This window comes from Peromyscus californicus, unplaced genomic scaffold (assembly GCF_007827085.1).
Source record: "Peromyscus californicus insignis strain IS unplaced genomic scaffold, ASM782708v3 Scaffold_11__1_contigs__length_118956290, whole genome shotgun sequence".
NCBI classification, from domain to species: domain Eukaryota; kingdom Metazoa; phylum Chordata; class Mammalia; order Rodentia; family Cricetidae; genus Peromyscus; species Peromyscus californicus.
This window is the reverse complement of record NW_026294402.1, coordinates 30,060,702-30,087,162: the sequence shown is the minus strand read 5'-3', so window position 1 is coordinate 30,087,162 and position 26,461 is coordinate 30,060,702. Positions and strand designations below refer to the sequence as shown.

Below are 26,461 nucleotides of genomic sequence, written 5' to 3'. Positions count from 1 at the left end.
TTTAGACATCTTTATAATATTACTATGGTTTTTTGTATTGCCATTGTCACGTCACGTGTACATTTTTTATTCTATTTTTGTTCTGCATCAAGTAATTTGTAGTAATCCTATCACGGGGTAGTAATTTTCACACCATCTGAGGAGAAGTCAGATGAATTTCTGATAAAAGCAGACCTCGTTAAGTCCAACCTGAATGTGGAACACCCAGGGTATAGGTGGTGTACATATACCAGCCAATCATCTCATCACACATCTTGATTTGCCTTGATCAAAGAAGCAATTTGTGTGACATTCCTCCCCTCTCTCCACCAAAGTTGCTAATCACCTTTTCAAGATAGACAGAGAACACTGTACAAATTGCTTGCCATAGCCCCAAAATGCTAATCGCTTACCAACATCTAAATTATGACTTGAGACCTTGCAGGATAAGGTAGGCAAACAGTGTCGGTGCACAGAACTATTATTTACCAGTGTCAAAAATAACTATCTGATTTACATAAATGTGGGCCTAGATGACAACTTCTCTCTCAAACTGCTTCTACAGCAGAAAAAAAGAAACTTCGGCCGGTATGAAGGGAGGCATGTCAGTATTTTTTTTTAACTCTTACAAAATGGAATCGGGCCTGTTGGAATTAGGTCTTTGAGCACTGATTTGGAGAAGAGAAATTCCAAGAAAAACAATTTAGAGTGTGTGTTTTGTAAAATTCTATTTCCTTTGAATTTATCAGTTGCTGTCTTGTGTAAGACGGTGGCCTCCCAAGTGGGTTCTGTGTACCTCAAGCGATTCATTTGGCTTTATGGGGTACAGAGAGAAACCATTGTGTCTTTTAATTCTATCATTCCTGTTTTGTTGATGGTGCTTTTAAAACACACATCTTTAAACTCGTAGTGCATATGTATGCATTGCAGAGAAATGTGTATATCCTGGATGCAGGTTTTTTTTTTTTTATTTTTTATTTTTTCCTATTAGTGGTCAGTGGTAAATGAAAAGTCATTGGAGACATTGTTAGATCATATTTGATCCTGGTAGAGAACATTGTCTGGTTCTAACAAGAATTTTCTAGAGAGACAGCTGTGTCCACAAATATATTACTAGAGGATATTGTTCTATGGCACAAAGGAGCCTGGCTGAAGGTGTTGACATTTTATGTTTCCTTCTATTCAGACAAAGAAATGTACTGTCCTGAAAAACTATGTACTTATCATTATGGTCTTTGAAGGTAAGGAACTACAGATTTTATTTATTTGGGGAGAGAAACAAATTATTTTCAATACATGCTATAATTTATCTATGGATTTAGGCCTTAGTTCCTCAAAGGCCTATGGGATGCAAATTTGGTCCCCAGGTTGGTGGTATGGGGAAGGAAGAGGACTTTGAGGAGATGGGGCCTAATGGGAGAACTTAGGTGTGTGATCCTGAAGGGAACACAGAGAAAGAATAATAGTGTCTCTACAGCCTCCTTCTTCAAGTTGTACACCTCAGGCATTTTGTTACAGTGACAGAAAGCTGATTTGTACAACTGCGATGGGAGGGGGCCTTTTCAGAGGACAATGGCCATGATGGAGAAGCATCTGGAAGCGTACTCGATAAGAAAGTCCCCTGGGCTTGCGATGATCACAAGCCCCTCAGTGCCAACCCTAGCCTAACCCCAGGACTGTGGACATAGACAGAAGGACCCTTGAGATTTCCTGTCCGATCACAGTTCTGTCCTTAACCTCACCAGCCTTCTGTTATTGCCTCCCATTTGTTTAACCACATATATTTATTCAGTATTTAAGACAGCTAAGGCAATTTTGAGGTTTCCATTGCTTCGCTCAGACTCAGATTTGTGGTTCCTCATTCTGCTGCTGAGACATCTTGATCCTCCCACAGGTTTCAAGTGGAGCTGTGACAGGTAGAGCAGAGGTGATAACTCTCCCAGAGGACTCAGTCTCCCTGCACTGTCCATGCTTCAGGCATTTCAGGCTAGGACTGACAGGCACTAGTGTTTGCATTTCTGGAAAACAACAATGAGTAACTCTACTCATTTGGAGAATGTTCTTCATGTTCCATGTTGGGCTTGATGAGAGAGATCCCAAGAAACTCCTGCCTCTGCCCTCGTCCTCCCTCAAGCTGGCCCAGCAGTTGTTGAGACTAGATACAAACTGAAGACTACAGAGAGGTGCCACTGCAGAGGAGGGTGAGCAATGGAGCTTTGATGGGACCTGCTGAGAGCTGGGAGGCCATCGTGACATATGAGGTATCCTGTTTGAAGCAGACTGCCACGATTCCTGTCTCAGCTGTATCTTACCAGCTTTGTGCCCTCAGGTAAGTCATTTCTATTTGTCATTGACTCTCAGTTTTCCCATCAATACAATGGGAATGATAGTGTTTGTTGAGGAGTAAATGAACACTGACTTGAGAATGTCTTGTAAGGGAGTAAATTCTGCACACACATTAGGAATTACTATCAGCAGAGGTCATTCTGGACTAGAACAGCTAGGGGAATCTTTATTTTGCTGCCCGCTTAAAAGTTCTAGAAAGGATACTGTTAAACATCAATGCCAGTGGGAAGAAGTGTTTCTTTGTGCATTCTGCAGTGCTGGGCCATGGGGAGACTATAGGATGAGCATGATGGTGACCCACTTCCTCCAACCCACTTTTTCTTCTGAAGAACCTTCTGGGGTTTGAGTACCTATTTTACCAGTCTGAGAAGAAGGGTAACCCTGGTCAGAAATGGAACTTAGAGGACTGTGGGATCATGAAAGGCCTACAAGAAGAGGGGTATTAATTAGCTATCAGACTCTCGTGCTCTTCCTAAGCAAATGATGTTACTAGATTCCCACACCTCTGTGGCTCACCTTGAGGAACTGGCTCCTCAGGAGAGTTTCATATCCACTGGAGCCTGTGGCACATAGTGAATCACCTCCTGCTAGTGACCAAAGAAGTGTGGTGTCCAGGCTCTGTCTTTGCTGAGAAAGAGCAAGACAACCCCAGTTCTGCTTGCTGCCCCTCACTCCTTCAGTTCACAGTTTGCAGGTGAAAGCTAAATGCAAATACCCTGAAGTGTTAAGATCAGTAAATGAGGATTCAGAAAGATGAACTCAGAGTGGCCCGTAAGGTTGCATTGCTATTCCTTTGGGACACAGTTACTGTTAATCTTAAATCATCTTGTAGAAATGTAATTACTATGTAGCTTCTGTATATCCCCAGATCTTATGAGGTAGACCAGTAGGCTTCATTCAGCCTCTAGGGGCTATGCTCAGTTACTAGGCTGCGTTGGTTTTATCTCAATTTTTATGAAACGCTCTTGGGAGAAGCCTCTCCAAGAAGTTGCTTTCTGCTTTCAATCTCATTTTCTGATAACCATTTCTGAATTTCCTACAACTGAACATGGTCTGGGACTCCTTACTATTCATCTTGGCTTATTTGCCTTTCCTTATGTAGACTCCTCTGTAGTGGGACCACTTAGTTGGAAATGGGGTGTGGGTTGGGCTACAAAGCTGATGTGTAGTGTTCAGTAGAAATAGCGTCTATCAAGCTGGATGTGCAGTGGAGCATGCTTCTGGAGAAGGATGAGACAGGAAGAACTCTTGTGCCAGGAGTCCAGACAGGGAAAAATAGCAAATCCTATGCTAATAAAAAATAGAGGGAGAGACTAAGGAAGGGAAGAAGCAAGGAAGGAATGGAGGGAGGGAATAAAGAAGGAAGGAAAAGGAAGGAAGAAATAGCTATCTTTAATATTTTCCCTTCTCTAGTTCCTACTATGAGACATCGTAGATATTAATAGCATATACGATTGTCCAGAGTAAGTATTGTGTTTCCTAGCCTCCTCTGCAGTGGTGTAAGCGAGTCCTAGCCAAAGGGATGTGTATCAGTAGGGTTGTGTGTAACTTCTTCACTATACCTTTCCCAACTCTTTCTGTCCTCCCCATTGGCTGAAATCTGGGCATGACAATGGGAATCTCAAACATCCATTGTGAATCAGAGATGGAAGTCATGCTTTGCTGCTCATCTCCAGAATTCCTGTGATAGAGTCATGCGTTCTTTTTTGATATGTAGCACGGTTGAGTTTTTGTCAGATCACGCTACATGGAGACCAGGCGGATCTTCTTAGTGAAGGGCCAGAAAATACGGGCTCATGTAATACTCTCTTGTTTCAGCCTTCCCAATGGACTCTTTGTGGCCAAAGACTAAGTGAGATCTGGCCACCACTCCAGGGAGTTTGGGGTCATTTTTCTGCCACACGTTTGACCCTGAGTTTCTCTTTTGGGTTTTATTGCCTTTGGCTGTGCTGTCGTTCTCTGGAGACAGACCTTCAGAGGCCACTCGTGCTCTAGGCTCTGGGGATTCCAGTGTGAGGGCATGACAGGGTGAGTGGAGGAGTGCTGTGCCTGGAGAACTGTCTCGGTTCCAAACTGGGACACATTCCTGTCATTGTCTGGCACAGAGGAGATGGGGCTGCATGGGTTTGCGAGCCAATCCCAGCTCTGTCCCTCAACATCTGTGTCATCTTGAACAACTCTTCTCCCCAAGCCTCATGAGGGATTCAGACTAAATGATTTCTAGAGTGTGGTCCTGTGTTAGCGTTCTACATTGTGGCAAATCTATGACCAGCTTTGTGGCTCTGGTGTCACCTTCGATCCATTAATCAAAAGTCTACATCTGTGCTAAAGGCTAGATGGAATAACTCCACTCACTTCTCATCAAATTCTTGCTAGATCACTCAGCACTGAATGGGAACGGGCTCCTGGAGGTGGGGTAAGGAGGGGGGTGCAGGTGTTGGGAGGTCTTACAGAAGTGTCCGATGACCCATTTCTCTAAGGAGTCTAGAAGTGGGACCGCATGAATCTGTGTGACTAGCATAGTGACTTACTGATGGAATGTCCCCTCTGTGCGAGATCAAAGCAAGGCAAGCGAGGTCACTCAAGAGGTGAGCAAAGGTGGGTGTGGTCGGTGCAAGGCTGTAGCCAGTTTTCTATTATACCGGCTCTATGATTGGGGGGAGTTTCCAAGCTTTGGGGCCATGGTTTCCTGTCTTGTGGAGTAATAGAATGCCCCCCCCCAAGCTCGAAGGTGGGCGGGGGGAACTGTTGTCAAGGCACCTGCACACACTGGGCTCCAGGCACGGAGCAAGCTCCGGCTCCTGTTCCTTCACTCCTCTGACAGCAACTGACTGTCTGATTAAAGACTGCATTTGGTTCCCAGCTGCCAAGCCAGCTCCCCTGCCTTCTGCTCCCTGAGCTGTCCTCCTCTGTTCTCTTTCTCCCTCTAGCTCTCCAGCCCCCTCCCTACCTGCGGCAAAGTTCCCCCACCATTCCGTCTTCACAGAGGGCAAGGAGAGGTGGGGTTATACAGATGCCCAGTGATATTTCAGAAGCTCTAATTAAGGGAAGATTATGCATGCCATTTGAGCTTTAAAAGGGATTCAGCTCACAATGAATAAAATGCTAACGTCTCTCCTGTCTAACCCACTCACCCACATACCCAGGGGCAAAATGAAGCATAACTCAGTTTCTCCAGGAGAAGCTTCGGAAGGCAGGTCCTTCTGGTCAGTGGGCAGACAGTGGCGGTGCCACATTCTTGGCAAATGTCAATTCTGCCATCCATCCCGCCTCTTGCCACCTCTTTGTTAGCTAGATGTAGACAGAGGAAAATGACTGTGTTGTGCTGAGTTCTGCCTCCTGTAGAAGCGTCTGTGTGTTTCTGTTCTGCTCACAGGCAGCAGTGTGAGTTTGGGGCTGGGTGGTCCCTGCGTGACTGCAGAAAAGGATCTTTTCCAGCCCACAGCCTCCTCATCCTGAGTGTGTTCCCCTTCTCTTCATCTGATCTCAGAGGCTAAGCAGGCAGGTCTGGTTTGGGGTGTAATCTTTCACATCCCGGATTTTCATCTCCCAAACAGTTCTCTACTCAAGCCATGGGTCTCTGTGCATGTGATTTATTTTCCCCTCTTGGCTTACTTTAGTACACGCAGAGACATGTATACACACACCTATTCTCCTCCTGCAGGCTCTGCATGCTCGTTTTATGTTATTTCACAGATGAATAGAGCCCTGGCTACTTAGGGAGCGTGCTGTCACTCCGTGGGCCTCTGCAAACAGCGATGTGTTCATTGTTCTACTTCAGTGTTCACAGGAGCAGCTCTGCTGGGCACTAGCTCAGCCCTAAGAGCTCACTCTCTGGGCTTGGATCCTCCTTCATGAACTATCCAAGTCCCAGCCCTAGGAACACTCCCCGCAGCTACTCTAGCTCTGTTCCCTAGGCAAGAGTTCCTTGCTGTGTACGCAAGTGAAGTGAAAGAGGAAACAATGGAGACAGTCCAACAGATTGAGCAAGAGACCACTCCTCAGATAGCAGAGGGTGCTAGAACGATCTGAAACCTTCGAAGAGAGCTATGGCTATAAGAACAGAAGCTGAGACGCTCCGCGTGTCATGGAGGACCCCTGCTCCAACCATATTCACAATTCTGCCAACCCTTTTTATTCCCTAGATATGAGTTTTGCCACCTGTAAAATAGTGGCCTTATCACCAGCAGTCATCCAGGGCTGAAAAGAAGAATCTTGTCAAAATCATTTCCAAGTGTACCTGCAGATAAGGGCCAACCTCTCACCGAAATGCCAGAGAAAGAGAGAGAGAGAGAGAGAGAGAGAGAGAGAGAGAGAGAGAGAGAGCTAGCTATGTGTTCCCTCCCACCAACGGGACTAGCTCCCAGCCGAAAGATGCTGCAGAGGTTACAAAGAAATGACCTATGTCAAAACTTCAACCCTTTCCACACTATCATGGAGACAGGGGCATCTAGATAACACTAGCAACCCTATGGGCTGACCTGCCCAGGTGTCCTCACAGAGTGCATGGCCCGATTTGATTCTGATCTTCCTGGAGATAGCTACTTAGAATACTGTCTCTCAGCAGGTAAGTGCCTCCTTCCCGTGTTTGGCTGCAGAATAAGCAATGCTCTGGAAATTGCCAGGTCACCGTTATTTACTTCCACAGTTACTTTATGGAAAGAAAGCCCTTTCCCTCTTGGTTCCATTAAGAAGGCAATACTGTAATTTCCTATGCCATCTCCCTTTAACGAGGTCAAAGGTCAGGCAAAGGGAGTCAGGCACTCTGAGAAGTGCCCCCCTCTCCCCTGCAGCTGACCTCAGCCAGAAGAGTTAACTATAACTCACTTCTTGGGGGAACTAACTGCTGAAGTTCCTGAAGCCTGGCTGAAAAGTGAGGATGTGATTACTGCCAGGTTCTCTGACCAGACTCAAGTTCACCATTTCTTTTGCCTGCTTTTCATTCTCACCTCCAATCTGCTCCCTGGGGAAGGAGGCACCTCCCTCCTCCTGCTCTGGCCCTCTCAGCAGCCCTAGCTCGGCCCTGCACTGGGAGGAGGGTGCCCTTAACCATGCAAGTTCAGCGCCTCATTTTGGTGTTTCCTCCCGTGGAACCATCCCTCACGCTGTTGTCCGCTCTCCTGGGGAGCATCCAGCATCCACTTCATATGTGACGTTGTGAGTGGGTTAGAACCATCATCTCTGAGGCTGGAGAGCCTAGCAGGAGTCCCCCTCCCCCCACCCTCCCTCACTTCTCCCTCCTGTCTTCCTGGCCCTCGGTTGGCTGAGAACAGTAGGAGCTCATAACAGACAGCATGTCATCCATTCCTGACAGCCTCGGTGCTGTAATATGGGCCTGCCAAACCCATTACGGTAATGACAGCATTGCAGAATTAGAACACTCACTCCTACATAGGGAAGGAAGAAAAAACTGGGGGGTGAGGGGGGGCAGGGCTGGAATTATGGGTTGTTTTGCTTTCTTTCTCATCCCTCTTCCTAAGATGAGGCACTCTCTTCTCTTCTTTCTCTTTTGTTCTGTTAAAAAAAGATAAACAAGCCAGCAAACCAGGTAACCCAAGCCAGATAACACATTTTCAAAAAGGTGACAGTATCACTTGGGTCTTGGGGAGCCATCTAAAAGATCATCATGCTTCCCAGTGGAGCTCAGCATGCCATTCCAATATCATCTCCTCAAATGCAGCATGCACACACCACAGCTCTTTGCTGGGGCTTGGGAAATCTCAACAGGCATGCACAGAATTAACTTTCTGCCTTGGGCTGGGGGATATGGGGTGTTGCAAAACTTAATGATCATCTTTCTGACTGGGGATCATAAAGTACTGTTGATAATTATGATAATTAAAGTGATTTGCCTACAGTAATTAGTCCCTAGGACTCCCTTGTGGAGGCAAGACAAAGAGATTGCTCCATCTTGTATATGGTCCATTCAAGGCACAAAGGACCAAGCAATGGCCCTGTTTGACCATAAGATTCTGGTCCAGGCATTGCACAAGGGACTAGGTGCTGGGTAGGCTGCTTTGTAGGTATTATGCATTCATTGCCAATGGAGAGTCAGTTTAAGGCAACAATAAGATGAGCCAAGCCCAGAGGACACCCCAAACTCCTGCTGAATATGGACACTAAGGAACAACACTGGCAGTGCAAATACTGTTTTGAGGGGTGCCAGATTCAAATGGGGTGAGACTACCAGTGTACAACAGAACACGTAAACAGCCTTCCTCTGCTTTCTCCACTAGACACCTAGTCAGGTCCAAGAGTCAAAGGACTTGGAGAAACTGAAGGTGTTTTCTACCAATCTGACCAGGAGTGATGATAGAGACAGAGTTTATATCATCGATGACCAAGCTGTGAGCGCTGGTGTGAGAAGGCCTGGATGTGGAGAGGCAAGCCATGCAGATCAGCAGAAGCAAGGAGAGGAGTCTCATGGTCTCAGGTCTGAATTTGGGTTCCAGCTGTGTGGCCTGAAGCAGCTGTTTATCCCCTTGGTGTCTTAGTTTTCCCATGGGAGGACAGAGACACTCAGAGCCCAGGGGACTGTGATAACAGCATTATGACATCAACTGCATGTTGTTTCTAGATTTGTTCCTTTACTTTGCTCTGAGCACAGTACCTCACAGAAACAACTTGTGAGAGGAAGGATTTAAGCTGTTTTAGGGTTTCAAGACATCGTGATAGGAAGGGTATGGCTGATCAGCTCATGGTGGCAGCAGTGTGTGGTAGAGGATGTTTACATGATGGTAGACCCAGGAACAGAGAGTGTAGTAGGAAACAGGAGCTGGATATAACATCCAGAAGCCTGCCTCCACTGACTAGCCCCTACCCTACCCAAATAGCACCACCAGCTAGGGAAAAAAACCATCCAAAATGGCCTGTGGGGGCCATTTCAGACTCAAATCAAAATAGTTTCTTCTTTTTACTGATGAAAGGGACTGCCTCAGATATCAGTCAATGGATATCTATGGAGAACCTTCTATACCTTCTATTCAGTGCTAAAGAAGTATGAGAGAGGAAACCTGCCATGTGAATACAGTAAAATAACGGATGCTGAAAGGGTATGTTGAATTCTCTGCAAAAAAAAGTGTTACATGTTACATGGCTGACAATTGGAATGGTGAGATAAAGTTCAGACCTAAGCAAACTGTCGGAAGCCTAGAAAGATAATCACATGCTACTTTGACTGGTGAGAATGAAAATTCCTCTAGTGTCCTCAGTCACAGGATGAAGTCCAAACAATCACAGCATTTTATGTGATTGGCTCCCTGAAGGCCTCTTTATCCATATGACTATACAGTTTCCCATAGCAGACTAACATTCTTTCATTTCATCCTTCTTTCATTCTACCAATCTACCCATCCATTCATCGTCCGTCCATCCATCCATCCATCCATCCATCCATCCATCCATCCATCCACCCATCTATCATCTGTCCATCATCCATCCATCCATCCATCCATCCACCCATCCATCATCTATCCATCCATCCATCCATCCATCATCCATCCATCCATCATCCACTTATCTACCCACTTAGTTCCACAAATATTGAATGCCAGGTGTGTATTAACACTGTTTTCCAGTTTGTAAATGCATTGGCCAGGCTGAGGATATCATGAATGGATGGTTTGAAAGGTGTAGAGGAGACTAGCAGTAGAAAGAGGTATACAAGAGAGGTTTGAGTAGCAAAAAGGACAAGGGAGGAGGTGAAAGAGGGCACTGAGATGGAGAGTGGCTGGAGCTTGGTTGGAGATTAGATACAAGAGTCAGGTTAGGCCCTTGAGGCATGTGACATTTGGGCTGAGACTTGAATATGAGAGCCTGTCCCTCCAAATGGAGGAGTGAGGCTAAGGAAATAGTTCCAGGTGGATGGATAGCAAGTGTGAAGGTCTGGAGGTGGAAACAAGCCTGGTTTCCTTTGGGAACAAAGAGAAGGATGCTGTGGCTGAAGCTGCGGATCCTGGCGACAGGTGGTACAGCATCATATCTGGGCAGAAGGTGGGACTGGATGTAGAGGGCCAGCAAATCTCAAAAGAGTTGAGATTGCTTCCTGTTTGTATGGGATCCAGCAAAGGCTTTCGGCAAGGAAGTCACACGTTATGTTTTACAGCCATTTTTAAAAATCACTGCTTACAGTCTCTAAAATATACATATTTCTGTATGTCTCCATACTGTGGCCCCTGGGACTTCCTTTCCGTACCTTTATCTGCCACTCTGCATAGCCATTGAGTGCCAGCTCATATACTTCTTCCCTTCCTTCCTCACCATTTCTTTAGGTTCTGTCTCCTGCTCCCTCTTCCTTGCTCTGATTCCTCCTACACACCTCTAATAGTGCGTGAAGTCCAAGCTGTTGCCACTACCTGCTTACATGAGTCTCTTCTAGTGAAGGGCCTGGGACATAGTAGGGGCTTAATAAGTTTGATAAGGGTCAGTGGTCAGCCTAGCCTCCATGGAAACAAATCTTGGTGGATGGACAGTATTTTGATAGGTAATAAAGAAAAGCCAGAGTCCCCCAAATCCTGCAATATCTGTTCAAGTCAATGTGAGACATGACTGGAAAGATATTGCCATGGAGAAGGAAAGTCCACATCCCATGTGACCTCATCTTTTCTCCAGAGCAACACAATGAATACAGGCAGTTCAAGGAAATGATAGGCGATGCTTTCCATATGATAGTCATGCATTTTTCATATTTTCATTTGTAATGAAGTATATGGACAGACAGACTTCACAATCCCCTCCTTCCTTCTTTCTTTCCTTCACTTAACAAATTTTAATTAAATGTCTCCTGACTGTCTTGCCTATTGCTAGCCCTGTGAAGAGCATACAAGTAGTATACAAACTCATTATTCCAGAGTCCAAGAGAGAGGGGCAGGAGGGCACAATGGTTTTCAGCTAGAGTTCTGAAATGAGACAATATGGCTTTGAGTATTCACTCTGAGGTGTTGTATTATCTCAGGCAATGGACTTAACTTTTCTGACCTGTCGTTTCCACATTTATGAAACTAGGGTAGTAATATACCAGTCCTTCCTTTTTCCATGGAGAATATAGTCTAATAGTGCTGGTAGATTCACGAATCCACAGGCACGGACTACTGTATGACTTGTAATAAGAATTCTGGCTTCTAGGCAACTAGTAGGTGGGATATGCTGGATAAGGGAATGATTCATGTCCTATGGAAGAGGGGGCAGCCCAGTGTGGAATTTTATCATGTTACTCAACAAAAACACAACTTGAAACTGAAATTGGTTATTTCTGGAATTCCAATTTAATATTGTTTTTAGACTATAGCTGATTTCATGAAATAGAAACTGTGGTGGATTCACAGAGTTCGTTAAAAATATCTTGCCTTAACTCTGTTTAGGGTGAGTCCAGCTTCTTTCTTTCTAAATTCCAGGGCTCCAGAGCTACAATAAAGTATGATTCAACTTGGAACAGTGACCAACTGAACAAGTGGGAAGCCTGTGTTGGGGAGGGGCACCCAGAGCCTCGGGACTTCCTGCCTGCCAAGGGTTCACCTTGCAGCCATCTCTAGACACAAATAGGTTCGACCCATTTCCCTCTTTTCTCTTTTCTTGACCCCAGAAAGATCATACACCGATTTCTCCCTCACCCATTGGCACTGGAAATGCCTTCTGGATGGCCTCCCCCACCAAATACTCCTGCCCCTCCCCAGCCAGTCACTCGCTTTTCTGTCTCTAGAGTGTCGGGAGCTCTTGAGGTCAGTGAGTGGGCTGAGAACTCAGGCGAGGTGTACGGTGGTTCATTTGCATCAGGGGATTCTGAATAGATAATAATCGTCTGCAAATGGCAATTAATGGAATCTTTTAAAATGCCTTGATGGCTAAAAAAAATGGAAGTCAAGGCACATTGTGCCTCTTGTTGCAAGTAATTATGGAGGTGCCTGCTTTGCATAGATTCTGAGTGACCTGATCCTCCCCCCCAGTCATACCGAGCGATAGATGATGCCACAGTTTTCAACCTGTGACCCTTGGGTGTCTTCCTCGGTGACAGCATTTGAGGAAAAAGCCCTTTTCTTAGTTCTACATTACATCCCAAGGCTAGAAAGGGAACAGAAAACCAGCACCGTCTGAGGAAAGAGGAACACGCATTTATTACACACTAAGTCGTGTTAACTGCTTATACAGCCAAGGTTTCAGCTCGTCCTTAAACAGCCTGGCAAGGAAGTTTTATTCCCTCACTTCTTGAAAAATAGATGAGGAAACTGAGGTTTTGAGAGGTTAAATGACTTGCTGGAGGCCAGTTAGCAGAAATGAGATCTGAACTTTGAAGTACATCTTTATGGAGCCCACAATTTTTTCTGCTGGATGATTCTCCTGTGCTTGCTCCGTCACAGTCCTTAAAACTGTCACTCATTATGCACCTCTCTGGTCATCTGCTGGTCTCCTGGTCTGGCCATGCTGCAGTCTCTTCTGAGGCAAGGAGATGCTCTTCCATATTCAGCACTGTGCAGTCAGTGGCGATGCTGATGTCCCAGGGCAGTTAATAAATATTGGCTGAAAGAATAACTGGCTTCCTCCAGCCGAGATGAATCACGGAAGTGCCCAATATAAGACTGTCTGATGATCAACTAACATTTTCATTTTTAAAAACAAACAAAAATGCTGTCATGTGGAGTAATAGATTTGGGGCGGGCTAATCTTTGTCTTGCAAGAGTCTTCCCCTGAGGTGGAGTTTGGGAGCCTGTCTGCACCAAATGCATCAAGAGGAAACAGTACTTTTGCTGTGCTCACAACTATCAGATGTAGTTCAGCTTCCCAGCCCTGTGGTAGAGTGGAGGACTCTGGGGAACAGGGAGGTACTGGGTACTAGTGTCTCCTGCAGACAGAAGCAGAGGCAGTTCAGACTCACTCCTGTGCACCTCTCTGTCATGTGAGTCTCTCTCCTGTACATGGCTCTATCATGTGAGATTCTCTCCTGTGCATGGCTCTATCATGTGAGTCTCTCTTCTGTGCACTGCTCTATCATGTGAGATTCTCTCCTGTGCACCGCTCTATCATGTGAGTCTCTCTCCTGTGCACCGCTCTATCATGTGAGATTCTCTCCTGTGCACAGCTCTATCATGTGAGATTCTCTTCTGTGCACTGCTCTATCATGTGAGATTCTCTCCTGTGCACCGCTCTATCATGTGAGTCTCCCTCCTGTGCACCGCTCTATCATGTGAGATTCTCTCCCGTGCACTGCTCTATCATGTGGGTCTCTCTCCTGTGCATGGATCTATCATGTGAGATTCTCTCCTGCACATGGCTCTATCATGTGAGATTCTCTCCTGTGCACCGCTCTATCATGTGGGTCTCTCTCCTGTGCATGGCTCTATCATGTGAGATTCTCTCCTGTGCATGGCTCTATCATGTGAGATTCTCTCCTGTGCACCACTCTATCATGTGAGATTCTCTCCTGTGCATGGCTCTATCATGTGGGTCTCTCTCCTGTGCATGGCTCTATCATGTGAGATTCTCTCCTGTGCACCACTCTATCATGTGAGATTCTCTCCTGTGCATGGCTCTATCATGTGAGATTCTCTCCTGTGCACCACTCTATCATGTGAGATTCTCTCCTGTGCATGGCTCTATCATGTGGGTCTCTCTCCTGTGCATGGCTCTATCATGTGAGATTCTCTCCTGTGCACCACTCTATCATGTGAGATTCTCTCCTGTGCATGGCTCTATCATGTGAGATTCTCTCCTGTGCACCACTCTATCATGTGAGATTCTCTCCTGTGCATGGCTCTATCATGTGAGATTCTCTCCTGTGCACGGCTGTATCATGTGAGATTCTTTCCTGTGCACCACTCTATCATGTGAGATTCTCTCCTGCGCACTGCTCTATCATGTAAGATTCTCTCCTGCGCATGGTTCTATCATGTGAGATTCTCTCCTGTGCATGGCTCTATCATGTGAGATTCTCTCCTGTGCACGGCTGTATCATGTGAGATTCTTTCCTGTGCACCACTCTATCATGTGAGATTCTCTCCTGTGCACTGCTCTATCATGTGAGATTCTCTCCTGTGCATCGTTCTATCATGTGAGATTCTCTCCTGTGCACCGTTCTATCATGTGGGTCTCTCTCCTGTGCATGGCTCTATCATGTGAGATTCTCTCCTGTGCATGGCTCTATCATGTGAGATTCTCTCCTGTGCACGGCTGTATCATGTGAGATTCTTTCCTGTGCACCACTCTATCATGTGAGATTCTCTCCTGTGCATGGATCTATCATGTGAGATTCTCTCCTGCGCACTGCTCTATCATGTGAGATTCTCTCCCGTGCACTGTTCTACCATGTGGGTCTCTCTCCTGTGCATGGCTCTATTATGTGGGATTCTCTCCTGTGCATGGTTCTATCATGTGAGTCTCTCTCCTGTGCACCGTTCTATCATGTGGGTCTTTCTCCTGTGCACTGCTCTATCATATGAGTCCTGTGTCCTCAGAGACTAGGAGAGGGTGTTGGATCTCCTGGAGCTGGATACAGGTGGTTGTGCGCCACCAAAAATGGGTACTAGGAACAAAATCAGGTCCTCTAGAAGAGCAACATGCAATCTTAGCCTCTGAACCATCTCTCTAGCCAGGTGCTGTTCAGTTTTAGAAAGCAGACATGAACGGTGCTAGAAGGTTTTGATAAAATTGCCAAATGCTGACTAAGGGCAAGTGAAACACACACACAAAAAAATGGCAAGATGTGGGCAGGAAAGTATTATGGGTTGAATATGAAATGTTCCCAAAGGTTTATATATTGAACACATAATTCCTAACTGTGGTGATATTTGTTTGTACTCTTAAATAAAATTTGCCTGAAGATCAGAAGACAGAGCCAGCCACTAGATTAAACATAGAGGTCAGGCAGTGGTGGCACATATCTTTAACCCTAGCACTCGGGAGGCAGGTGAGTTCAAAGCCACCCTGGACTACACAAGATTAATCCAGTCTAAAAGAAAAACAGAGTCAGGCAGTGGTGGCACACACCTTTACTCCCAGTACTTGGGAGACACATGCCTTTAATCTGAGTACTAAGAAGGTAGAGACAGGAAGTGATATGGCTGGGCAGAGAAAGGAGTACAAGGCAGGAGAAGACAGGAGTTCGGAGTCCTTTCGGCTGAGGACTCAGGGGCATCCAGTCTGAGGATTCCTAGAGACAGGATTTTCCCCTTTTGGCTGAGGAGTTGGTGAGGTGAGAAGTGGCTATGGCTTGTTTCCTCTGATCTTTCAGCGTTTACCCCGATATCTGATATCTGGCTTCAGGTTTTTATTATAAGACCAATTAGGATTCGTGTTACACCTAATTAGTGGCTCCAGTTTGGGTGGCTCTGGAGACTTCAGGAGGCGAGGCTTAGGTGAAGGCGGTAGATAATTAGGGTGGTGGGTTCTTAGGAACAGATTGCTTGAGGATGAGTTCCTAGGAGTTCTGAGGACTTGCAGTGTCCTACTTTGAATCACTCAATGAAGTTCACCAGGCTGAGGGCCTTGAACAGAGTGAAGGAGAACAGGAAAGAGCAAAGGTGAATGACAGGATGCTAACTTGTGCTTTTCAAAGTCACTTGTATCCTTTATGGTCCTCTCTCCTCATCATGGCTTCAATGATGAATGCTTTGGGTAGGCCAGACTAGCATCTCAGGATGCAGTCATACTCACACGCACCCTCCTGGGCTGCAGCCATGGTGGTGTAGTCTTACCCTGCCCTGTGTATTTCTAGGTCCCAGGTAGGTATTTCCTGACAGGTTAGAGTTAGGGTTTGTAATATCCATGCCACACACAGAATTCTTATGCTTATAGGTCGACTGGGGGTCCATTTGGTGGAGAAGCTCCTCAGATAAACATTATGAACATTAGGACTCAGACCCTGAGGTGAGGCAGAGAAGTGGACCATGCAAAGATTGAAGGGCTCTGATCTTGGGCAGACATCTAAGGGTCTCATGGCTCTCTGAAAGGTCACTGCACTGAGCAAACCTGTGGCTTGCTACTTTTATGTCTTCTTGGCTGGGTTGTGGAGCCCAGATATTTGGTCAAGCATTCTGAATATTTCTGTGGTGCTGCTTTTGCGTTAGAAGATATGGAAAGCCACCTGTGATGTGGACAGAACAGAACAGAACAGAACAGAACAGAACTCTGACCTTCCCAGAGCAAGAGGGAATTCTGTCAGTCAACAGCCTTCACCTTGGAACTGTGATACCAGTACTTTCCTGAGTCTCAAGACTAGATTTGCCTTGTAAAATTTTAGACTTACTGGTTTCCACTATTGTGTGAGCCACTTCCTTAAAAGTAATCTCTCTCTATAGACATAACAGTGTGCTAATCAGCTTTTCATCCCTGTAAGCAAACAGCTGAGTTAATTAACTTATAAAGGGAAAAGATTTATCTTGACTCATGGTTTCCATGGGTTTTGGCCCTGTGGTGAGGGAGCTCATCATAACATCCTGTTAGGGCAAACTCACACATATGAGCTAGGTAGGGAGCAATGGCAGAGAGCAGAAGGATCCAGGGGCACTCAATCCTCTTTGGGGATACATCTCCAATGAGCTAAAGATCTCCCACTATGGTCCCCATGGTAAGGACCAAGACCTTAACACATGGCTCTTTGGGAGGATGTTTATGATTCAAGTTATGGCACACAGTCAGTTGATTCTGTTTTTCTGGAAATCTCTGGCTAATTCAAGGTTTAAGGATCTGGAGCTGGGTCTAGATAACAGATCATCACAGATGTGGAATTAATGGGTATCATTAATGGTTCTTCTTATATGGGGGAGGGCATGAGCCTCCACCAAAGCTGTGAAAGGCATCAGGCTTCATATGTGTATGCATGTGTTAGTAACTATGTTTGTGTTCTAATTCTATGAGTAACATGGAGGGTGGGACTTACATATCTTACCTATCTCCATTGTCTCAGCCCCTAAGACCAAATGTGGCAGGCAATATCTAGTGAGTGTAGACAAATGGATGACAGGTGAAAAATTCTGTCTCTAAATTATGTGGATACTTCTGGCGACTTTTCCAAAGCTCCAGGCTTTAGAACACATCCTGGGGATCTGGTGAGCTTGTGTACATATCTAATTTCTACCCCCAAGTCAAATACCTTATCAAGAACAAGGACAAGGTTAGGCAAGAATGATGTATTGTCTCTGATGAAAGGAAGAAATGGCAGGAATCCTTGTGGGTAGAGTGAACAGACCCTAAAGTCAGGGAGAAAGAAGAACATGAAGTACCTCTTGGGGGTTGCCAAACCATGGGATGCTTGTTTGTGCATGCTTGTGTATCATTCATGGGCACATTAATGTGAAGAATAAGTATTCACCTCAAGCAATGAAGAAGAAATAGGAAGTAGAGATGGAGGCTGGGGATACAGGACCTGACACTTAACCCTGCATCTGCAGGAAAACAGGCCCCAGGAAAGAGCAACTCATGTACAGGAGAAGGGAGAAAGAACAGTAAGTCTGTTAATGGCCGCCTTAGTTACCCCTAGTGAGTGTCCTAAGTTTGTTCCTTGATCCCCCGTGGAAGTAGAGTGGGGCCTCTGTAGCCTTTTTGAGTGCTGTAGAGACACATCTACAGGGAGGCATAAAGTGGTGTTTGGCTGAACCTCCAGTAAGGACACTATGTATATCCAGGTCCAGCTCAGCACAGCGTGTCGACACACTGTGAAAGTGGTTGGCATGCCAGCAGACAGTGTCGCATACTCCTGTACCCCACTACTGCCTTCACATGGCCTGTGCCTCTCCAGGGTGGAGGCAGAATAAGGGAGTCCTGTCAAGTTATCTCAGTACCATCTGGGAAGAGTCTCCTGTGGACAGCAGAGCCCTTGGGCTGGTGGGTTTCTCCAGCACAGGACTCTCAGGGGCTGACCCATCTTCTGAGCCAATTGGATCTGCATTCTGAATGGAAACCAAGTTGACAGTCTGGCTCCTGCTGGGTCCACTCCCCCAAGCTTCTATTTTTAACACTGATGCTCCTGTCTGCTCCTTAACAAGTCTTGAACATTGGCTGCAAGTTTCTGCACCTCACAGCACTCCAGGATGGACCCCTACAGTAGCCCAGAACTTCTAAACACAGATTGTCTTAATAAAACAACAGAGACACTCAACATGCGGCTGTCCACAAGGCTTCACCTCTCCCAAGCAGCTGGGGAAGCTGTTGAATAAACACCCCCTCCAAACACAGAACAGCGTCCCATTCTTAGACATCAATGCATTCCGCCTCCCTGTTTTTCTGCAAGAGAATATTCAAGCCACGGGAGGCAGCACAAGGAGCTGTGTGCCAGATGCACTCACTTAAGGAGTCCATTGATTTAAAAAATTCAGATAGATGTGCTAGAAGTGGGTTCCCGGCAACAAAATGGAATTCTCCCCAGCCCCACCGAGTTAAGCACCATGTTACATATCTTCCCTGCCAGCATGGACATTTGCAGTACAGTAAACTTTGCTCAGGGAGGCAGGCTGGCAGCTCCTTGATGGGGAGCCGATGCCCACCCCTAGGAGGGAAATGAGTCCTGGGACCGTTCACTGCCCTTCTCTTCCCTAGGCATCTCTGGTCTTTCTTGGCATCCTTCTACCCAGCTTCCCTCATGTAGCCTTTCCAGTGAGTGTGAACAGCTTGGTTTAGGACCAGCTTGGCTCTGTTCACTACTGATATTGCAGCATTTTTGATGCGTGGTAGGTACTAAAAAAATAGCCTTTAATAGAAGAGTGTATTTTGTGTAGCAGGGGCTGGAACTCCTATACATGCTGTAATAATGCTAATGTTTAGTCTAACTCAGATCTTAGAGGTAGATGTGATATTTGTATGAATTAAAAAAAATCATTACAAGATTATTGTGCATATTTGTGAGCTAAAAAAGGGTGGATCTTTTAGTTTGACCGAGAATCTCACCACATAGTCCAGGCAAGCCTTGACATCTCAACTTTCCTGTATTGGTCTCGCCACTGCTTGGATTGAAGGCATGTGTGTGTTGCATGCCTGGCCACAGTATGAAACTATGACTCAGGTATACAATAACAGACAAGGAAACCAAGCTGGGGAAGCAGAGATGGGGATTGGAGTTCCTGGCCACAGCATGAAACTATGACTCAGGTATACAATAACAGACAAGGAAACCAAGCTGGGGAAGCAGAGGTGGGGATTGGGGTTCCTGGCCACAGCGTGAAACTATGACTCAGGTATACAATAACAGACAAGGAAACCAAGCTGGGGAAGCAGAGATGGGGATTGGAGTTCCTGGCCACAGCATGAAACTATGACTCAGGTATACAATAACAGACAAGGAAACCAAGCTGGGGAAGCAGAGATGGGGACTGGAGTTCCTGGCCACAGCATGAAACTATGACTCAGGTATACAATAACAGACAAGGAAACCAAGCTGGGGAAGCGAGATGGGGATTGGAGTTCCTGTCTCCTCACACTAAGCATGGGTTTCTTTCCCATGGCACACTGACAGGGACCCTGCTCTTTTTGCTTAAAGGGTTATGAGAGGATGCCTAGAGACCCCTGACTCCTGGCTCCTGATGGTTGATGCTATGGACAACAGTCACTCCTGTCACTCAGGGCCAGATTATGGACAGTGATCCCAAGCCAGCAACAGGAAGGCTGTGGCAGCTTCCTCTGATCCTCACAAGGAAGTCATGCCTGGCTTGGTTGTACATTGTGACCTTAACTTTGGGGCCTCCCAAAAGAGACTCTGCCAGCTGTCAGAGCCCTGGACTCTAGAAGCTGGACCTGTCCACAGATGACATTCCTCCCGTTACCATTGTAGAGTTGGCTCTGCTTTCTCTCAGGCTTCGTTTCTTCTGTGCCCTGGGAACAGAGTGTGTGTTTCTGATGGAGCCACACACTTGGGGATGAGGTCTGCCTTAAGAAAGTGATGAAACCTCAGCGGACCACAGTTTTCTCTTAGCAGAATAAGAACTTGTAAAGGTGTTTATCAGAGTTGCATGAGATATCTTAGCAAAGGCGTGTTGATGTAGGGTGCTGACTGCAAGAACAGGTCTATAATGGGTCTCACTGGTAGCTGGGCCAACACTTAAGATGAACCAAGGCCCCTTAGTAGTTATGAGTCCTTTTGTGTGACCCAGTGGCAGAGTATCTTCCCAAAGCTCTTAGAAAACACTTTTGTTGAACAAGTCTCTGAGACACAACAAAGATTTGAGGCTGACAGAGGCCAGCTGTCTAAACCTAACAGTGACAGGAGAGAAGAGAGGGCTTGCTTGTGGAATATCTAATTTCTTTCAACAGGTCCTCTCCTTGCTGCCTTCACCCATGGCAGCATCTGCAGATAAGCCCAGGGTAATGAGACTCACAGTCAGCCGGCAGTATCCCAGTATCCATACTCTCTGCCTGTTGAAGCAGAGCTGGAGTCCAGGACCCATTGTCCACAGGGGTTCTCGGAAGATCATGGAGAGTTAGATTGACACCCACAGGTGCTCCATGTGGCTTGTTGAGAGGCAGCAGCACCGTCTTCTAAGAACTACCCTAAGCTTCACATGTTAGGAGAGAAGCAACTTTTTGCATGGGTCCTGAACCTCATGCACAGTTGCACTGCAGCGATGTGCTTCTCAAAACCACAGTGCTACACCTAACTCCTGTGCTGCATGGATCGCGTGCTAACTGATATGGACAGGGTTCCTTCCCGACACCTCAGAGCAAGGACACAGTGACTTCTTGAAGCCCTCAGCACCTAGCACCATACTGCTTCACTGACAGCTGTGGGCAGCTGGAGCCCTCAGGACGTCATCACACATCTATTTCCATGTTCCAATTTTCTGGATAACGACTCAAGCACAGAGATGTTAAGTGACCTTTGCAGGTTACATGGCTGGTGATTATGTCAGCTCTCAACCTGGGGCAACTTTGATCTCCAGGGACATTTGGCAATGTCTAGTGAAATTTCTGATTTCATAGAGATGCTACTGTGAGTTAAGGACAAACAAGGATGCTGCAAACATTCTTTCACATACATAGCACCCCCTCCCAATTATCTGGCCCAAAATGTCAACAGCATTGACATGAAGAAATCTTGGATTGGAGTTAAAGAGAATATATAAAAGAAACCAAGTTGCACGGATCGGAATGGGGTTGTTGCCTCTTGAGCTCAGGCTGTGGTTGAATCTCTACCATGAGGTATTCAGAGGATGGTAACTTAATTGACTGTGATGTTTAGAGGTGGGGCCTGTGGAAGTGATGAGATTAGATAAGGTCACAAGTATTGAACCCTAGGATGGCGCACTGCTGGCACTGGAAAAAGAGAATCCGAGGACACCAAATGTGTCTTGTTTTGCTATGTGATACCCTGTGCCATCTCAGGCCTCTGCCAGCCATGAAGTCCACTACCGCATGAAACTTTGAACCTTGGTCCAGGACTATGAGTCCGTGTAAGCCTCCTTTCTTACTAATTCACTCAGAGTGTGGTATTATGTTACCTGATGGACAGATTTCCTTCCCCATCACCTCAGAGCAACAAAACAAAGTCTTCTGGAACCCCTCAGCACCTAGGATAAGGCTTCGTTAAGAGAGGGGCCCAGAAAACACAGCTTCACTGACAGCTGTGGGCAATTGGAGCCTCTGGGACATCACCACACGTCTACTTCCATGTCCCAGAATTTTCAGTAGGGAAACAGAACACAGACTAACTCAAAGGTTTTGGAAGGTTTGTGCGACCATGGTGGCTCAGATCTGAAGCAGGAATATGGAGTTAATGAAGGCAACAATTGAGAGGAAGCAGGAAAGAGAGCTGGAACCAGGGAGGGAAGGGTCTTATACCTAAATGGCCAAGTTTTGTCCACAGACTACAAAGGTTCCTGAGTAGGGTGACTCCCAGCACATTGCTCTCTTTCCCCATATCATTCTGCCGAATCTCACCACTGTTAGATGGGAATAAGATCCTGCAGCACAGAGCTGCAGCAACCCAAGTCAAGTCAGGTTTTATCTCCTACAGAAGAGGTTAACCATGCACTGGTTAAGGTCTCACCTTGGGCCAGAATTAGACTGCAGATCAGCCTTTCTGGTAGATTGGGAACTCTCTGGGGACACGAGCTAAGATCTGGTCATCCTTGTATCCCCAGTACTTCCCATGAGACACATCCAGTCCAACGCTTGAACGAATGGCATGACGGGAGGCAGCCAACTGCTGGACTGACGGACAGACTCTGTTCCCTTGTTTTCTGGTGTGTAAGAAACATATGCTCATTGTAGAAAAAAAGAAAGAAAAGCTAGAATAAAATAAAATTGTCTCACCCCAGTGATCTCCCTGCCCCATGAAAAATGTATTTAACACCTCATTCCCTCTGCCACTTTTGCTGAGGCTGAGTATTCATGAGATCCTCATGCATATATTTTTTTTCTCTAATTAAAATGAGTTCGTATTATACATGTTGCTTGGCACTCAGCTTCTAATCACTTAAAAATATATTGGAAACTAGTACAGAGGTAGGCCAAGAGATTTGTCTTGAAGTCATGTTTGCATAGCAATCACCCATTTTTATTTAAGCTGCATCTTTGAAGAGGGGCTCCATCGGTGTGAACATCTTTCCATATCTATAAATACACTTCCACTCCATAGCATTTAATGGCTGCAAACCAGACGGCCGTATAGTTGTGCTGTAATGTATTAAAGCCGTCCTCAATTGTTGGAATTTGTATTACGTTTATATTTTACTGTGACAACAGTGCTATGATAAATACCCTTCTAGTGAAATCTTTGCACATATCTCTAATTTTTCCTACTTTGCATCTGTCTAGTTGAAATTGCTGGAGCAAAATAAATGCGTATTTTGCAGTTTTTTGAAAAGTGCAAGCACGTGGCTCTCCAGAATGGTTGTACCAATGAACACCCCACCAGCTGCTGGGGGATGTCTTTCTGTATGCTGTGAATATGTGTTGCTATGATTGGTTAGTAAAGAAGCTGCTCTGGCCTATGGTGAGTCAGGTTATGGTCAGGCAGGAAATCGAGGAGAGAGACAGGAAGGAGAAAGGAGAGCTGGAAGGGATGCCAGCCTACCACCCAAGGAACAACATGCCAGCAGACCAGTAAGCCATGGAACACGTGGAAAACATAGATGAATAGGAATGGGTTAATTTAAGATATAAGAGGTAGCTAGCAAGAGGCCTGCCATAGACCATATAGTTTATAAATAATGTAAGCCTCTGAGTGATTATTTTATAAGTGGCTATAAGACTGTGTGGCCAGGTGGGACTGAAGAAACCTTCTGTCTATAACCAGCAGTGCATTGAGTGCCCATGCTCAAGTTTTCTAAACAAAAACATAAAACTACCTATTTCTACCCCTTCTCATGACCTATGCCTATGACTCCAGCACAAAGAACCTGCCACTGGTTTTGCCATCAGCTAACAGGTGTGTGTAACTCATTTTGCTGTGATGAGCCATACAATTGTTTTCATGCTTCTAAACACACCCACGAGGAAATATAGTTACCACTACCTACCATGGTGCCTGGGATATGGCAGAAACCAGAGCAACGCCTCTACCATCCATACCCGTGATTGCTGCTGGGGTGACAGCCTTTTCCCCTTATCTTGGTAGCTCTCTCCAGCTTGCTGCCTATTGAAAACCAATACACTAATTTATACAAATACCAGAATGATTTATCAAAAATCCAAGATGGAGCATGTCACTTCCTTGCTAAAATACCTTCAGTTGTTCTCTGCCATGGCACACTAAGAAACTAGGAGGCTCCAAGGTCTGTACTGAGACCAACTTTATCTCCTATAGGTCTCAAGTCTTTCATGCTCACCCACGCCCCAGCCAGCACTGCCAGTGGGTGTCCCAGCAAGACCTATTTCTTTATTCCTCTGTCCTTTAGCAAAGGGATACACTTTATCCTGTCCTTGAATATCCCTGAAAATCTTTCCTAATCACCATTTAAAACACACCTCCCACTGCATTGTAGTTATTGTTTGCATAGGAGTCTCCCCTGCCAGACTTTTCTACCTACCTGACTCAAACAATGCAATCCTGTCCTTGAATATCCCTGAAAATCTTTCCTAATCACCATTTAAAACACACCTCCCACTGCATTGTATGTAGTTATTGTTTACATAGGAGTCTCCCCTGCGAGACTCTTTAGAAACAGGACCTTGCATTAGTCCTGTTCATCCTTCTCAATGCCTGGCACCAAGCTTGGCACATAGTAGGTGCTGAGTGAGTGTTTTCTGCATGTCTGAATGAAATGATAATGTCCGCTCTTCTTCCCTGCATCCCTCCTTGCCTTCAACCTGTCCATCCATCTGTAGGGTTCTGTCCATAGTGTTACTATTGGTAATAAAGATGCTAATTTTTATGGTTTTTCATATTCAAGTGATTTCCCACACTACACGAACTAATGGCATACCATTATATTCCCTTCTTAGGATCAAGCAAATTGATTGAACCAAGTACCAGCTCTACATGGGATGGGGAGAACAAGGCAGTACTACATCCCTTCCTGGTGTGGACAAGAAGCCCTGCCTCTGTATGGACGAAAGACCTGTACTTGTGGGACCAGAAAAGGAGTGTGTATGTAGGTGGCAGAATATCAGAGCAGGAGAAGAGAGCAAAGCAGAAGTTCAGGGAGGGCTAGGCAGCAAGGGATCAGATTCAATCAGAAGGAAACAGGGGAGACTGCTTGCCGATATAGTGGAAGGAAATGTGGGAGTCACACCGACCAAGAGCTGGTGTGGGCGTGTGCACAGTGACTGTGTCAAGGAGAGCATCTTTTGCTGAATACGGAGAAGGGCGGTGGAGGAGACAGCCTTAGCTTTTTACTCAACGTAATTAATTACTTTGTGGCTTTAAATAAAAACCAGCTCTTTGAGGGAAAGCCTGACAGGGTTTCTTCTAACTTAATGTTTGCTGAACCATCCCTTCTATCTCACTTACCTGATGTGGAACATATGCTGGGATCAGAGTGACAGAGGATAAATCACCAGCTTTGCTTGGCTTCTTTGAAAAATGAATTTGGGGGCTGAGATTCCTCATCAGTATACATCTTCTCAGAGCAGCTTCCTGACAGGCCAGCAGGCTTGGGGAATGTCCTGTGCAAAGGTAAGCAGGGACTCAGAAGAGCCCAGATGTCTACCTCTGGCAACAGATCCATCACCTCAGAACACAGGACAAGCCACCTGTGTGAAGCTAACGGGTGTGTCTGGGGCTGAGCTGGAGAGCCAGCTGCAATCTAGAGATTAGGATGCAGATGTGGCCCTTCTGAGAATTCAATGAATGCATCCTGGACTTTTAATTAGTGCCAGAAACATGGTAGCTTAATGATGATGCTCAGAGGTCAGAAAGCCTCAAGTCAGAAAGCCTGAGGTAAGTGAGCCTCCCTCAGCTCTGCCATTGGCAGTCTGAGCATGCTTGAGTCTCTTCATCCACAAAATGGGATGAAACAGTCTTGTGTTTCACTTTGCCGTGAGTTTAAATGTTTGCCAGCTCAGTCTGCCATTGCGGCCTCATTCTCACTACTGAATTTCAGGGAGCTCTAAGTTCCAATGTAATGACTGGCCTATGGCAGACACTAAAGAGAAGTTTGCTGTTCCCTCCTGTCTAGAGCTGGCAGTTATGAGTTCCCAGGCTGAAACAGGAGGAAGTACTGGGAAAGCACTTTTGACTCCCGGAGCTTGGGGTCAGGAGAAGAGGGTGGTGTGAGTTGGGTGACATTTCCCGTAAGATGGAGGCTTAGCTATATCAAGTTGCCAGACTCTAAGGGGAGCTGTGGGGAAGAATCAACTCCGTGAGTGCCTTGGCTCCTGACCTTTCAAGTTAATAATGACATGATGTTGAACAAATCGCCTGGTCTCTCTGCACATTAGTTTCCTCATCCCTACAATGGGGAGGTGAACTGGATTGGATAAATTTAAACAATTTTTCTCTTAGCTTTCCTTTTCTGATTACAGAAGTCATGTATACTCATTGTAGAAAGCTTGGAAAACATACACAAACGTCTAAACAAGATCATTCAAACCACCCATTATCCCACCACCCAGAGAAAAACACTGTCAATACTGTGCTACATTCTGCTTCCTTGGTTTATAGTATATTAGAGAGTGAAATCAGACGGTGCATTCAATTCTATGTCATGTTTTTCCTTGCTGGTGTTAAATTACCATCAGCATTGCCGTCGTGTCATTAAAACATTATTTGGGCCTCGTT

The 26,461-nt window shown here is 45.8% G+C and overlaps 1 protein-coding gene and 1 long non-coding RNA gene across 7 annotated transcripts in view; one reads left to right on the top strand and one right to left on the bottom strand.

Annotated features, from left to right (window-relative positions):
• Kirrel3 (kirre like nephrin family adhesion molecule 3) overlaps nucleotides 1-26,461 on the bottom strand; it is a 569,791-nt gene that overhangs the window by 334,781 nt on the left and 208,549 nt on the right. The gene's annotated exons all lie outside the window — the stretch shown is intronic.
• On the top strand, nucleotides 71-26,461 carry LOC128121428 (uncharacterized). The gene is made up of 4 exons (XR_008222194.1): nucleotides 71-1,220; nucleotides 1,874-2,308; nucleotides 22,380-22,481; nucleotides 24,685-26,461. It is a non-coding gene; the product is annotated as an uncharacterized LOC128121428 (long non-coding RNA).